Source organism: Lepus europaeus, chromosome 11 (genome assembly GCF_033115175.1).
Source record: "Lepus europaeus isolate LE1 chromosome 11, mLepTim1.pri, whole genome shotgun sequence".
Lineage (NCBI taxonomy): Eukaryota > Metazoa > Chordata > Mammalia > Lagomorpha > Leporidae > Lepus > Lepus europaeus.
Genome location: NC_084837.1, coordinates 95,544,065 through 95,558,667, shown reverse-complemented (window position 1 = coordinate 95,558,667; position 14,603 = coordinate 95,544,065). Strand labels below are relative to the sequence as shown.

Here is a 14,603-nt window from a genome sequence, read left to right as displayed (position 1 = left end):
AACTAGAGGAACTGCGGCAAACAAACACGATATTTCTGTTTGTATACATGACATTTTATGCACCTGCCTAAAGAAAAGACTTTGCTTTTCTCCAATACCATTGTTACTGTGATTTTCTCGGTCCATTACAAACGATTTCCACAACACTTTGTCCGGATATGACTGGATGAAACCAGAAACATCCAGTTGTGTTTTTGTTAACTCATTCCCAGATATTGCTACAGCCTCTGTGTTTGTGTTTTCTGGATTTTATCGATATGCTTTATTGTTTGGAATGTTTTTATCAGGGAACATTTAATTTTGTACCACAGAAACACTAATTGGTTCCACAGGGAGACACCAGTCTACACATTTGTATTTTCTAGGGAGAAAGCTAGATGAACTGCGGCAAACAAACATGATATTTCTGTTTTTGTAGATGACATTTTATGCACCTACCTACTGAAACGACTTTGCTTTTCTCCAAAACCATTTTTACTGTGATTTTCTCATTCCATTACATCCGAATTCCACCAAACTTTGTCTGGATATGATTGGATGAAACCAAAAGTATCCGGTAGTGTTTTGGGTAACTCAATCCCAGATATTGCTACAGCCTCAGTGTCTGAATTTTCTGGATATTTTCAATGGACTTTATTGTTTTGAACATTTTTATCAGGGAACATTTAATTTTGTGCTTGGAAACACTAATTGGTTCCACATGGAGACACCAGCTCTACACATTCGTATTTTCTAGGGAGAAAGCTAGAGGAACTGCAGCAAACAAACATGATATTTCTGTTTGTATAGATGACATTTTATGCAATGTCCGAAGGAAAAGTCTTTGCTTTTCTCCAAAACCATTTTTGCTGTGATTTTCTCGGTCAATTACATACAAATTCCACACCACTTTGTCTGGATATGACTGAATGAAACCAGAAATATCCGGTTGTGCTGTGGCTTACTATATCCTAGATATTGCTACAGACTCAGTTTCTGAGTTTTCTGGATATTATCAATGGACTTTATTGTTTTGAATGTGTTTATCAGCAAACATTTAATTTCGTGCTGGGAAACACTAATTGGTTCCACATGGAGAAACCAGCTCTACACATTCGTATTTTCTAGGGAGAAATATAGAGGAACTGCGGCAAACAAACATGATATTTCTGTTGGTATAGATGACATTTTATGCACTTGCCTAACAAAAGACTGCTTTTCTCCAAAAGCATTTTTACTGTGATTTTCTTGGTCTATTGCACAAGAATTCCACCCAACTTTGTCCGGATATGACTGGATGAAACCAGAAATATCTGGTTGTATTTTGGCTAACTCAATCCCAGCTATTGCTACAGCCTCTGTGTTTGTGTTTCCTGGATATTATCGATGGACTTTATTGTTTTGAATGTTTTTATCAGGGAACATTTAATTTTGTGCTGGGAAACACTAATTGGTTCCACACGGAGATACCAGCTCTACACATTCCTGTATTCTATGGAGAAATCTAGAGGAACTGCAGCAAACAAACATGATATTTCTGTTTGTATAGATGACATTTTATGCACTTGCCTAACGAAAAGACTTTGCTTTTCTCCAAAACCATTTTTACTGTGATTTTCTCGGTCCATTACATAGGAATTCCACAGCAGTTTGTACGGATATGACTGGATGAAACCAGAAATATCTGGTTGTGTTTTTTCTTACTATATCCCAGATATTGCTACAGCATTAGTTTCTGTGTTTTCTGGATATTATCGATGGATTATACTGTTTTGAATGTTTTTATCGGGGAATATTTAATTTTGTGCTGGGAAACACTATTTGGTTCCACATGGAGACACCAGCTCTACACATTCGTATTTTCTAGGGAGAAAGCTAGAGGAACTGTGACAAACAAACATGATATTTCTGTTTGTATAGATGACATTTTATGCACTTGCCTAACGAAAAGATTTTGCTTTTCTCCAAAACCATTTTTATTGTGATTTTCTCGGTGCATTGTATGCAAATTCCACCCCAGTTTACCGAATATGACTGGATGAAACTGGAAATATCCGGTTGTGTTTTGGCTAACTCAATCCCAGATATTGCTACAGCCTCTGTGTTTGTGTTTTCTGGATGTTATCAATGGACTTTATTTTTTTGAATGTTTTTATCAGGGAACATGTAATTTTCTGCTTGGAAACACTAATTGGTTCCACTGGAGACACCAGCTCTACACATTCGTATTTTCTAGGGAGAAAGCTAGAGGAACTGCGGCAAACAAACATGATATTTCCGTTTGTATACATGACATTTTTTGCACTTGTCTAACGAAAAGACTTTGCTTTTTTTCCAAAACCATTTTTACTGTGATTTTCTGGGTCCATTTCATACGAATTCCACACCACTTTGTCCGGATATGACTGGATGAAACCAGAAATATCTGGTTGTGTTTTGGCTAACTCAATCCCAGATATTGCTACAGCCTCTGTGTTTGTGTTTTATGGATATTATCAATGGACTTTATGGTTTTGAATGTTTTTATCAGGGAATATTTAATTTTGTGCTTGGTAACACTAACTGGTTCCACATGCAGACACCAGCTCTACACATTCGTATTTTCTAGGGAGAAAACTAGAGGAACTGCGGCAAACAAACACGATATTTCTGTTTGTATACATGACATTTTATGCACCTGCCTAAAGAAAAGACTTTGCTTTTCTCCAATACCATTGTTACTGTGATTTTCTCGGTCCATTACAAACGATTTCCACAACACTTTGTCCGGATATGACTGGATGAAACCAGAAACATCCAGTTGTGTTTTTGTTAACTCATTCCCAGATATTGCTACAGCCTCTGTGTTTGTGTTTTCTGGATTTTATCGATATGCTTTATTGTTTGGAATGTTTTTATCAGGGAACATTTAATTTTGTACCACAGAAACACTAATTGGTTCCACAGGGAGACACCAGTCTACACATTTGTATTTTCTAGGGAGAAAGCTAGATGAACTGCGGCAAACAAACATGATATTTCTGTTTTTGTAGATGACATTTTATGCACCTACCTACTGAAACGACTTTGCTTTTCTCCAAAACCATTTTTACTGTGATTTTCTCATTCCATTACATCCGAATTCCACCAAACTTTGTCTGGATATGATTGGATGAAACCAAAAGTATCCGGTAGTGTTTTGGGTAACTCAATCCCAGATATTGCTACACTCTCAGTGTCTGAATTTTCTGGATATTTTCAATGGACTTTATTGTTTTGAACATTTTTATCAGGGAACATTTAATTTTGTGCTTGGAAACACTAATTGGTTCCACATGGAGACACCAGCTCTACACATTCGTATTTTCTAGGGAGAAAGCTAGAGGAACTGCGGCAAACAAACATGATATTTCTGTTTGTATAGATGACATTTTATGCAATGTCCGAAGGAAAAGTCTTTGCTTTTCTCCAAAACCATTTTTGCTGTGATTTTCTTGGTCAATTACATACAAATTCCACACCACTTTGTCCGGATATGACTGAATGAAACCAGAAATATCCGGTTGTGCTGTGGCTTACTATATCCTAGATATTGCTACAGACTCAGTTTCTGAGTTTTCTGGATATTATCAATGGACTATATTGTTTTGAATGTGTTTATCAGCAAACATTTAATTTCGTGCTGGGAAACACTAATTGGTTCCACATGGAGAAACCAGCTCTACACATTCGTATTTTCTAGGGAGAAATATAGAGGAACTGCGGCAAACAAACATGATATTTCTGTTGGTATAGATGACATTTTATGCACTTGCCTAACAAAAGACTGCTTTTCTCCAAAAGCATTTTTACTGTGATTTTCTTGGTCTATTGCACAAGAATTCCACCCAACTTTGTCCGGATATGACTGGATGAAACCAGAAATATCTGGTTGTATTTTGGCTAACTCAATCCCAGCTATTGCTACAGCCTCTGTGTTTGTGTTTCCTGGATATTATCGATGGACTTTATTGTTTTGAATGTTTTTATCAGGGAACATTTAATTTTGTGCTGGGAAACACTAATTGGTTCCACACGGAGATACCAGCTCTACACATTCCTGTATTCTATGGAGAAATCTAGAGGAACTGCAGCAAACAAACATGATATTTCTGTTTGTATAGATGACATTTTATGCACTTGCCTAACGAAAAGACTTTGCTTTTCTCCAAAACCATTTTTACTGTGATTTTCTCGGTCCATTACATAGGAATTCCACAGCAGTTTGTACGGATATGACTGGATGAAACCAGAAATATCTGGTTGTGTTTTTTCTTACTATATCCCAGATATTGCTACAGCATTAGTTTCTGTGTTTTCTGGATATTATCGATGGATTATACTGTTTTGAATGTTTTTATCGGGGAATATTTAATTTTGTGCTGGGAAACACTATTTGGTTCCACATGGAGACACCAGCTCTACACATTCGTATTTTCTAGGGAGAAAGCTAGAGGAACTGTGACAAACAAACATGATATTTCTGTTTGTATAGATGACATTTTATGCACTTGCCTAACGAAAAGATTTTGCTTTTCTCCAAAACCATTTTTATTGTGATTTTCTCGGTGCATTGTATGCAAATTCCACCCCAGTTTACCGAATATGACTGGATGAAACTGGAAATATCCGGTTGTGTTTTGGCTAACTCAATCCCAGATATTGCTACAGCCTCTGTGTTTGTGTTTTCTGGATGTTATCAACGGACTTTATTTTTTTGAATGTTTTTATCAGGGAACATGTAATTTTCTGCTTGGAAACACTAATTGGTTCCACAAGGAGACACCAGCTCTACACATTCGTATTTTCTAGGGAGAAAGCTAGAGGAACTGCGGCAAACAAACATGATATTTCCGTTTGTATACATGACATTTTTTGCACTTGTCTAACGAAAAGACTTTGCTTTTTTTCCAAAACCATTTTTACTGTGATTTTCTGGGTCCATTTCATACGAATTCCACACCACTTTGTCCGGATATGCCTGGATGAAACCAGAAATATCCGGTTGTGTTTTGGCTAACTCAATCCCAGCTATTGCTACAGCCTCTGTGTTTGTGTTTTATGGATATTATCAATGGACTTTATGGTTTTGAATGTTTTTTTTATCAGGGAACATTTAATTTGTACCGTAGATACAATAATTGGTTTCGTATGGAGACACCAGCTCTACACATTCATAATTTCTAGCGAGAAAGCTAGAGGAACTGCCCCAAACAAACATGATATGTCTGTTTGTATAGATGACATTTTATGCACTTGCCTAACGAAAAGACATTGCTTTTCTCTTCCAGGATCCAGAGCAGGAGGAGCAGGTCCTGATTTGCTCCAAGCAGAGGCAGTTCTTGATTCCCTGTGTAGTAGGAGTCAAACCTTGTTAGGTTGTCGCATCCAGAAGCCATCACAGAGGGACTGTGGGTGCTGCGGAGTAACCTGCAGAGGCATGTAACCAAAGGTTGAGAGGACTGGGTGGCCGTCAAGCTATATAGACACTTCACTTGAGGACTAATGAGGCCATGGTTTCCAGGGAAGGCAAAACAGCTGATAAAATCTTAAACAGCATCCAGTTTCTTTCATTCTCTCCACACAAGAATCTGCACTGCTCTCACACCATATCCATTAACACATGTGGCATTAGAGCTCTGCTAATGCTTTTTCCTGAACACAGAGTAACAAAATAATAGTAAAAAACTTTCTATCCTGGAAACCAATACTGGGCCTAAAATGAATGATTTTTGTAGTGTCATCCAGGGCAGAACCAGGGGCTAAGCACAGTGCTGGTCACCTACAAAGGTCTTTTGTTAGAAGTGACAACCAGTTTAGAACAAAAAGTTAAAAAATATATCCCTTACATAAAACATCCCATCTGTATTTCAGAGCTTTCTGTAGAAGTCCTAACTCAGTGTGTAAAAATGGGTAAGACCTTGATTAACAAGCCAGCTTGCATAATTTTCTATTAGTTTCATTGAAGACAAAGGATCATCTCTTGTGTACCTAAACTTGTTCAGCCAGTTCTCTATTTTGTTTTTATGTGTTTGTCAGAAGAGAACAAACTGTTAGTGTGTCACCAAAAAAACCAATATACTTAGTGTAAATGAAAGCTTAACCCCAATCTTATCAGAGATGCTCATGTTCAAGCACTATTCCTTCTGCATGGTCCTTCCTGTCCCTTTTCAAGAGTCAAAGGAACATGCCCTCCTTTGAAAGTTGTTTTTGTATCTGAAGTGATGAGAGTTTTAGGCAGGTAAATATAGGATTATAAGAACCAGTTATCTCATGATCCCTTTTCTCTTTCCTTCCTCCAGCTGAATCTTCACACTTATGTATATTCTTCTAGGGGAAAAAAATGAGCACATACCAGGTGAGTTCACCTTTTAATAACCAGTGTGTTTTACAGTAAATTTCATAAGAGTTTCTATGTCAGTATATTTACATGGACAAGTAGAATAGAAATGGACCAGACACATACATAGAAGATACTCTTATAGAAACACACAGGTGACTAGAAGAGCAAGGGTGGCATGCAAGTAGATGCAGGGTTTTATATCTGCATTACAAATTTTACCAAATCAAACTCCAAATTATTTCTGACATTTTTGATAGTCTTAGCAGAATGGCAGACTGGAAATGATATGGGAAAAAGTTAAAAGGTTTACATTGATGAGAAAGTTAAAGCAAACCTCTTCCTCATGAGATATAATCATGAACACAAACGTGTTTGTTGTTCTTCAAGTGGTTGTTTAAATTAACTTGCTGAAATAACAGAATGTAACATCTACTTGTTCTTCATAGAAATAGAAAATGTAATGTTAAATGCAAACTTGCTCAGTACTGTTTTTCAAGAACTGAAACACAGTAATTAAATTAGATTTGTTTCCTACGAATCAACTGACTGTCCTGAAAATTACTCTCCATAAACATTTTTCTTTTTGACAGGCAGAGTGGACAGTGAGAGAGAGAGAGAGACAGAGAGAAAGGTCTCCCTTTGCCGTTGGTTCACCCTCCAATGGCCGCCGCGGCTGGCGCACTGCGGCTGGTGCAGCACGCTGATCCGATGGCAGGAGCCAGGTGCTTCTCCTGGTCTCCCATGGGGTGCAGGGCCCAAGGACTTGGGCCATCCTCCACTGCACTCCCTGGCCATAGCAGAGAGCTGGCCTGGAAGAAGGGCAACCAGGACAGAATCCAGCGCCCCGACCGGGACTAGAACCTGGTGTGCTGGAGCCGCTAGGCAGAGGATTAGCCTAGTGAGCCGCGGCGCCGGCCATAAACATTTTGAGTACCCATGATACTCAGACTGTTCAGCAGATGATCTATAATTCTGGCTTTTTCAAATGTTCCCACAATTTTCATTCAACTTCAAATATCTCTGATGCCTTGGTGTCTTTTCACACATGCCTAGAATCTCCAGTGACCCAAACTAGATTACAATCAAATCAAATGAATGTTGTCTTGTCCTTTCTTTACTTGACTTTACTATAACACTAGCCTGTACTTCTCACTCTGCCCTTCTGGAAAGTTCTCTGAGAGTGACACTATCAGTCCTTATCTTCTTTTATCATTTCACTTAAATCATCCTGTTTTCATCCTTGGCCCTTTGTCTTCTTTACTTTGATTTCATCCTCTCACTTTTTTTCTACAGCTTTATTGGGTTTCAATTCACCCATTTAAAGTATAAAGTTCAGTGATATTTTTAGTATATTCACAAATATGGGCAAAAATCATCAGAGTCAAATCTAGAACATTTTTATTTCCTTAAAAAGAAACTATATACTTTAACTAACATTCCATTGTGTTGTAGCTCCAAGAAGTCAATAAACTCCTTCTTTAGATTTGCTGAACCATTTCATTAGTTCTTGTAGGACAGTTTTCTTGTGATTAATTGTCTATATTTTCCTTCATCTGAGAAGGTATTAATTTCTCTGTTCTTGCTGAATATAGAGGATTGTGGGCTAATAATCCTTTTCTTTCAGCACTTTGAATATGTCATCCCGCTGCCTTCTACTTTCTATGCTTCTTCATTAGAAACCATTTTTTAATTTTAATTTTATTTTTTTTTAACTTTTATTTAATGAATAAAAATTTCCAGTGTACAGCTTATGGATTACAATGGCTTCCCCCTCCCATAACTTCCCTCCCACCCGCAACCCTCCCCTCTCCCTCTCCTTCTCCCCTTCCATTCACATCAAGATTCATTTTCAATTCTCTTTATATACAGAAGATCAATTTAGTATAAAGATTTCAACAGTTTGCACCCACATAGAAACACAAAGTGAAACATACTGTTTGAGTACTAGTTATAGCATTAAATCAAAATGTACAGCACATTAAGGACAGAGATCCCACATGAGGAGCAAGTGCACAGTGGCTCTTGTTGTTGACCCAACAAATTGACACTCTAGTTTATGGTACCAGTAACCACCCTAGGCTGTCGTCATGAGTTGCCAAAGCTATGGAAGCCTTCCAAGTTTGCCGACTCTGATCATATTTAGACAAGGTCCTAAAAGACAGGGTGAGGATAGTAACCAATGATCCTAAGAGTGGCATTTACCAGGTTTGAACAATTATACAGCATTAAGTGGGGAAGAGGACCATCAGTACACACAGGTTGGGAGTAGAGCCATTGGTGGTAGAGTAGAGGTTATGATTACAAAGGAATGAGGCCCAAGTACGGTAGACAGGGTCTAGAACAAAGGACAGAGTCATTATTAGAGGAGCTAAGAAAGGTGCTGTCTAAGCTACAATTAAGTTTTCTGATTGAGAGGCAAGTAGAACCTGATAGAAAGGGCTTGATAATAATCTGGTGGGCTTTAGGCTTTGTAAGTTAAGAGGCCCAGACCTATCTATCTCTTCACTTGGGGTATATCCTAAGGGAGGTGTGAACCTCCTAGGGGAAGGCACTCTGTTGACTTTCATTACTTGGCTGGGCTAGGAGGAGAGCTGGCCAGGTAAAGGCAGGTGGCATCTCTAACAAGAAATTTACAGTTCTGCCTGCAATGTTGCTTACCCTACTTGACCATACCCTCAGCTGCAGTGGTCACTTTGGAAGTTGGGCTGAGTGAAGGGCTTTTCAGCTTAGAGCCAATAAGATCTGTGGCTCTGACCTGGGCATCCTTCGACTCCAGGGCAGGTCCATTTCCAGTGATCCAACTCTTGGCAGAGCTGCCAGCGCTCTTCACAAGCTGACTTCTGCTGAAGCCCAGGCTTACCACATTGAAAGCCACTGCAGTGGACTGGCCTGTTGGATCTTCTTGAAGGCAGATCACTGTACAGAACAGCCATTAATAGGCCTGCCACCCATTGCTTCTGATGCCTAGCTTTCTTTTCCTCCTGGTTTGTGTTAAAGCAGACCAGAAGATGCAAGTCAAGGGAGTGCCCGTGTCCCATCTCTAATCTTCTGTGGCCTGAACTACAAGTCTATAGTCACAGGCATGTTCTGTAGTAGTTTTTCTAAGGCAGACAATGCCCATGAAGAAAATTATATTCTCACTTTAAAATTTTCTTTCCCTTTGGTCTGAAAGGGAGGTTTTTTCTACTTACTGTATACTTCACTGATGGCGAAGTAAATCTAGCTATGAGATTATTATTTAAGTTCTTATTTTGGCTATGCTATTACAGAAAAATGTTAGCCATCTCTTTTATAAGGTCTAAAGATTAAATTGGGCATCCTACAGATTCCTGCATAATAGAATTAGTTTCCTACCTTGAAGAGAATAGAGAAATGAAAGAACAAGTTGGGCTTAGAATAGAGAAATGAGGGAGCAAGTCCTAGATCGCTTCCTGAAAATAGCAATATGACATGAATACTTAGCAAACAGTTAGAAACCATTTTTTAAAAATATGATGTCATTTCTCTCTTGCTGCTTTTAAGAGTATCTGTTTGCCTTTGACTTTTTAACACTTTATCATGTGCCTAATTGTAGTTATCTTAACTCCAAGATTATCCCACTAGAGATTTATTGAGCTTTGTGAGTATATAATCATGTTCATCAAATTTAGGAACTTCTTTTTTTTAATCTAAAGATTTTTTTAAAACTTTTATTTAGTACATATAAATTTCCAAAGTACAGTTTATGGATTACAATGGCTTCCCCCCTCCCCATAACTTCCCTCCCACTTGTACCCCTTCCATCTCCCGCTCCCTCTCCCATTCCATTTACATCAAGATTCATTTTCAATTATCTTTATATACAGAAGATCGATTTAGTATATATTAAGTAAAGATTTCATCAGTTTGCACCCACACAGAACATAAAGTGTAAAATACTATTTCAGTACTAGTTATAGCATTAATTCACATTGGACAAATAATTAAGGACAGAGATCCCACATGAGGAGTAAGTGCACAGTGACTCCTGTTGTTGACTTAACAATTTGACACTCTTGTTTATGGCGTCTGTAATCTCCCTAGGCTCTAGTCATGAGTTGCCAAAGCTATGAAGCCTTCAGGGTTCACCGACTTCGATCATATTCAGACAAGGTCACAGTCAAAGTGGAAGTTCTCTCCTCCCTTCAGAGAAAGGTACCTCCTTCTTTCATGGCCCCATTCTTTCTATTGGGATCTCACTCACAGAGATCTTTCATTTATGTCCTCTTTCTTTTTTTTTGCCAGAGTTTCTTGACTTTCCATGCCTAAAATACTCTCATGGGCTCTTCAGCCAGATCCAAATGCCTTAAGGGCTGATTCTGAGGCCAGAGTGCTGTTTAGGACATCTGCCATTCTATGAGTCTGCTGTGTATCCCGCTTCCCATGTTGGATCATTCTCTCCCTTTTTAATTCTATCAGTTAGTATTAGCAGACACTAGTCATGTTTGTGTGATTCCTTTGACTCTTAGACCTATCAGTGTGATCAATTCTTAACCATTATTTGCCCACTGCCAGACCTTTTCTCACTCCCTCTCCAATGTGCTCATTATGCTATCCACAGCTCTTTTTTTTTACCTTTTTTTCCCAATCTGTTTCTCAGGCTGCATAATCTCACTGACTGTTTTATCTAGTTATTCATCCTTTTAGTACTCAAACCTGTTGACAGATTTTTTTGTTGTATGAGATTTTTTTGTTTCAGTTATTATCCTTTTCAACTCTAAATTTTCTGTTTAGTTCCTTTTTATAATTTCTGTCTGCTAATTGATACCTTTTATTGAATGAAATACTGATCTCATACTGTGCTTTAGCCCTGACATATCATTTCCTCTAAGTCTTTGAGCAATATATAAAAGAGCTGAATTAAAGTCCTTGTATAGTTAAGTCTATTGTCTGCTTCTTCAGAAGCAGTGTCTATTGATTACCCTTTCTTTTCCTGCATGTAGGTTATAATTACTTATTTACTTTTAAAATAATTAAGTTGCAAACTAGATATTTTAAATAAAATCATGTGGCTATAGTCACCATACTGTGCAACAGAATATCAGAACTTATTTATTCTTTTTAATTTTCTTAGATTTATTTTATTTATTCGAAAGACAGCAAGACAGAGAGAAGGAGACAGAGAGAAGAGATCTTCCTTCTGCTGGTTCACTCTCCAAATGGCTGCAATGCCCAGGTGGGCTAGATCAAGGCCAGGAGCCAAGAATTCTATCCAGGTCTCCCATGTGGGTGGCAGGGGCCCAAGTGCTTAGGCTATCCTCTTTCCCAGCTATATTAGCAGGGAGCTGGATTGAAAATGAAGCAACCAGGACTCAAACTGTTATTCTTATATGGGATGCTGGCATCGCAGGTTGCGATGTAACCTGTTGTGCCACAATGCCTGACTTTATTTCCCTTTTCCAACTGTAACAGTATCCTCATTGACCAGAAAGGTTGTTGTTGAATAATTTTTAAAACTAACTCTGTAGAACCTATATTTCTTGTTATTTTTAGTAGCTGAAGTCTCTATAGAAATTTCCTGAAATGCTTGAACCAGTAAGTCTCCTAGTCTATGCTAGGGGGCTTTCTGCAAGTTGGGCATTCCTTCAGCAGTCATCCAGGCAATTTACTACTTTGCTGGCCTTGATTTCCTGCTTACTTCAAACCTTGAGGTCACCCAGAGGTGACAGCTTCAAGCTTTCTCACATCTTTCCTGAGCAAGCTGACAGCTCTGGGCGTTATGTTCAGTGCTGTTCATTTAGGTGGCCATCTACAGTCTCAGGAGTGTATCAGAACTATTCAGAACCTTTATGAATATCTCACTCCTCAGATTTTCCTTTTAGTTTTTTTTTTTTTTTGGACAGGCAGAATGGATAGAGAGACAGAGAGAAAGGTCTTCCTTTTCACCGTTGGTTCACCCTCCAATGGCTGCTGCAGCCGGCGCATCGTGCTGATCCGAAGCCAGGAGCCAGGTGCTTTTCCTGGTCTCTCATGCGGGTGCAGGGCCCAAGGACTTGGGCCATCCTCCACTGCCTTCCCGGGCCATAGCAGAGAACTGGCCTGGAAGAGGGGCAACTGGGATAGAATCCAGTGCCCCAACCGGGACTAGAACCCTGTGTGCCAGCGCTGCAAGGCGGGGGATTAGCCTGTTAAGCCACGGCACCGGCCCCTTTTAGTTTTTGATGAGCTGTTTTTTGTTATCCACCACCTCAGGTTGCTGGTTGCTCAGTTAAACAATTACCTTTAAATGTTTTGAACAAATGCCTCTAAGGAATGGGCCTCTTCATACCAAGTGAGCTCTGATTAGTTCAAATAATCTTATAGGTAAAGTCCTCCAAAAAACCATCATCCACGTCAGATAATGACAGTGTTCTGGGGCTAAAGCTTTGACAGAACCATAACCCAGTTGACTTATTTCACAGTGTGGTTTTTCAAAGCTACCATGCAGTTGGAGAGAGAGGGATGGGTATAGGACAAGTTAAAATGCCATTGAGGCACTTTGACCATTTTGAGTAGCTATTTTTCTGGTGTATATATGTTCCATAGATTGTACAGGCCTTTAGTTAGCTTCATGTGTTCTGAAAAAGTTGATTCTATAATTATTGTAAATTTTTCACTGATATGTGGGACAGAGAATTTTCTCAGAGACCTGAGCTTCTGCTTGCAAATTGCTGTGAAGCCTTAGGGTACAGCCCAGTTTGACCCCATGCTGGGTTTTGAGGCCAACCCAAGGGCTGGCTGTCTGCCCTCCTTTATGCTGCTGGTGCTTCTGGTAGTGATTGTTTTCCTGGCCTTTACTACTAGAGCACTTCTTCCTGACACATCTTGCTTCCAGAGAAGGAGACGGAGCCGCAGGGCCAGGTTCAGTGCACAGAGATGGCCCGCAGGCATCTGAAGAAGTATATCTGAATATCTCTTGCTCTTGGTGGGCAGGCATAAGAAACAGATGTACCAGAGGGGCCAAATTATGGTCACCTCACCAGCAACCTACTGGCTGGGAGGGTCTGGGGAAGAGATGCGAAGATGACAAGGTTAAACTACAGAACAGCATTTCATATCAGGTAGCAGACCTACATCATTTAAAGGGGTAACTTGTTGAGCTTAATCAGGAGTTTCTTCCACAAGAAGATCAGCTTCAGCACTACAGACAGAAAAGTACTTTCCTTGTGCAGTGGTTAGCATATGAGACTTTTCAGTGTGGACAGCAGGTCAAGGAATTAAGAGCATGATATGAAGAAAAATTAGCAGACCAATTTTTTCAACAAAATCAAGAGACTCACAAAGTTCAAGCAAATGATGGAGAATAATCAGGTGTGAATGATCATGTAGTAGCTAAAAATATTCCAAAAGTAGCTGAGAATGAAGAACCCCCAAGTTATACTACATATGGGAAAGAACAAATCAATGAGGTGGTGATGTGGGATGGCTGGAATAGAAGAGAATGACCTAGTGATGATCTTCCCACTGCTTTAAAGAGGACTTCTATTTCAGTTTCTGAACATGGAACTCATCAAACAATTTCCCATCTTCCAAGTAGACAACCTCTGTCCACAAATTTGGCTGAAGATGCACAGGTGAACCACAGTGCAACCCTTGGTACTCAAAACAGAACCCTTCTAACATTCTTCAGCATTTAACTAGAGGCCCAAACTTGGAGAGTGAACCCAGAATTCTAACAGCTGTACTAAACAGACTTCCAAGGATAAATTTGGTGTCTTCCATAAATTGAAGCAAAACGATGAAGAATGAAAGCTTCAGGTGGACTTTGCAAACTGTGAAAAGCAGCATTTCAATGATGTCCTTTAAATCCTAAGGAAAAACTTAAAAAAACATAAAGTACTGTAAAATGAAATTTCTACTCCATCATTTTTACTTTTTTAAAATAAAGATCAGTTCTATGGGTTGTAAAGATACATTGAGATAGATTTAAGGAATATTTTAATGAATCAATATATCCATGTATATATGTGAACCTTTTCCTATTATATTCTCTAAGTAGACACTTTATTTGTTATGTTACGGTTGAGCCAAAACAGTTAATCTTTGCATTTAAAGCAAACTACTGTGTTTTTCACATTTTATTGAGCCCAATAATTCTTTCCACAAGTAGACAAGCAAGGAAAAATTGTTGTACATTTTATGTTTCACATAGTTTAATCAGAGTGAGAACAGTTACTCAGTTGAAAACTTTTTATGTAGTAATGTATTGTTAGCCCAACAGATGTTCTATATCTATCCCTTATTTCATGATCTTCAAGGAGTTATA

General features: G+C 38.8%; 1 pseudogene; it reads left to right on the top strand.

Moving 5' to 3' along the window:
• The first annotated feature begins 13,043 nt into the window (after positions 1-13,043).
• Positions 13,044-14,143, top strand: LOC133769619 (protein GOLM2-like; annotated as a pseudogene).
• Positions 14,144-14,603: the final 460 nt, after the last annotated feature.